Source organism: Alligator sinensis, unplaced genomic scaffold, assembly GCF_000455745.1.
Source record: "Alligator sinensis unplaced genomic scaffold, ASM45574v1 scaffold1170_1, whole genome shotgun sequence".
Taxonomy (NCBI): Eukaryota; Metazoa; Chordata; order Crocodylia; family Alligatoridae; genus Alligator; species Alligator sinensis.
The window spans coordinates 480,151-482,318 of NW_005842859.1; positions in this window are offsets into that span (position 1 = coordinate 480,151).

Below are 2,168 nucleotides of genomic sequence, written 5' to 3' on the forward strand. Positions count from 1 at the left end.
CCCCCCCCAGCCAGTCCTGGCCCTGGCCTGCTCAGTCCTTGTGGGGATGGGGGGCCACACTGGCCCCCGCAGAGAACTCACGGAGCCTGGGCCCAAGCCTCAGCTAGACCGCTGGGGCTGAGCGCGGGGAGCCGCTACCTGCAGGCGCTGGCAGAACGGGCAGGGAGCAAGGGCAACGTGGCGGGGGACGTGGACCCCTGCCTGCCTTGGGCACTGCTGGGCGGGCAGGGGCCAGGGCCGGGGCTGGCCTGCCCTGCCCAGTGAAGCCGTGCCAGTGCCGCCGACCTCCTGCTCGCGCACGCCAGGGATGGCTAATTTTAGCAGCTCGTCTCCCTGGCTCTGGCATGGGGCCAATGGTGCAGTGCTGGTGTCAGCCAGCTGCTCCGGACACCTCGGCCTGCCCAGCCCAGCGGGGTCCTGGCCAGGAGCTGCCAGCTGGCGGCAGCAGGGGGACATGCCAGCACCAGTGTCAGGCACAGGCAGAGGCCCTGACCAGCCACACCGCCTGGGGCAGGGCCAGGCCGGGCAGTGCCAGAGACCTCCAGGGTCCTGGCCAAGTCCCAAGCGGGCCCAGGAGGCTGGTCCAGCTTCTGCCATCTGCTCCAAGCTTGCGGGGCTGGGCCAAGGGCTTGGTTCTGAGCGACGGAGCCTCGGGGCCCCTGGCTGCACAGAGCCTGCTGGAGCCCCCCAGGGCCCGGGCCTCGCTGCACCAGCCCGGGCACAAATCCCCAGCAGCCAGGAACTCGCCCTGCTGGGAGGCCACTGCCCGGGCAGCCCCAGGGCGAGGATGCAATTGTCTGGGGGTGCGATGGGGCGAGGGGCCCGTGGTGGCAGCAGGGACCCCCGTGGCAGCCCTGGGCTCTGCTAGGTTCAAGGGGGCGGGCAACTCTGAGCTCCTACAGGGAGGGGGGCCAGGGCAGCATCGCTGCCGCGGATGTGCCAGGTTGCTGCCGCCCCATGCCCCGCCGGCTGGCCCACCCCACAGGGGCGGGCCGCCCCCCCCCCACCTGCCACAGGCCGCGGCCCCACGCACACATGTGTTTCCAATGTGGTGCGAGCTGGGGGCGAGCACAGGACGGCGCCGAATTCCTTTCCTATCGAGTAATGGGCCCGGCAGCCTCCGCGAGGCCCTGGCGGGGGAGGGCCGCGCTGACCTGCCACTGCCCGGGAAGCCCCAGACTAAACATCCCCTCCCCTCCCAGCCTGCCCGGCCCTGGCCCCAGGAGCCCTGCAGCTGCTGCAGCAGAAGCAGCACCCCCGACCCAGAGCCCCCACTGCCAGCCTGCAGGCCCCCAGCTGGGTCTCCCACCCAGGGGCTGCAGCAGTGCAGGCCGTGCCCCCCCACAGACCAGCTCATGCCTGATCTCACTGGGCTGCGACCGTGGCATCGACCCCCACTGCTGCCCTGAAGCTGCCTGTGGCTCTTGGCCGCCCAGGGGGCAACTCGGGGCAGGGGTGGGCTGCGCCTGGGGGATCAGAGCCCAGCACAAGCGAGTGATGCTTGTCTCCCCCACCTCCTGCTCCCTCCTCCCCAGAGCGGTCCCTGCAGCAGAAGCCCCCGAGCAGCTCCCGGAGAGGCCTGCCACGGCCAGCTGGACACACGCGGGCTTTGCGGCCTCCGCCCCAGACAGGCGGCGGCACTGCGCTGACCCCACGACCTTGGGCCCGGGCAGGAAGGGGGTGCACAGAAGGGGCCGGTGGCACTGCTGCAGAGCGCACGTCCCAGTGCTGCGGCAGCTGCTGCGCGGCTGGCTGGGGTCTGGCGGCATAAGGAGCCCATTGTTCAGCCCGGCCTGGCCCGGCCCGTGCTGCGCACGCAGCCTTCCCTGGGGACCCACCGTGGGCAGGCAGGCTCGGCCGCTCCCCCGGCCCTCCTCACCCCGCAACCGGCTCTTCCAGCTGGGCTGCCTTTGGGGCTGGGGACGCTGGCAGAGGTGCCCGTGCCGTGGGCTCTGGGGGCAGCTGGCACAGCAGGAGCCCGGTGACGGCTCCCTGGGGACGCGGGGCCTAGCCAGGCCGTGAGCAAGGGTCGATGCCAGCGCATCCCTGGCCCCGTGTAGTGACGCGGGGGCCCGGGGAGTGGACCAGCAGAGCCGGCCGTGGGCGATCCCGGGCAGGGGATGCTGCGCGGGTGCCAGCAGCCGGGGCTCTGCTCAGCCTGGTGGCTC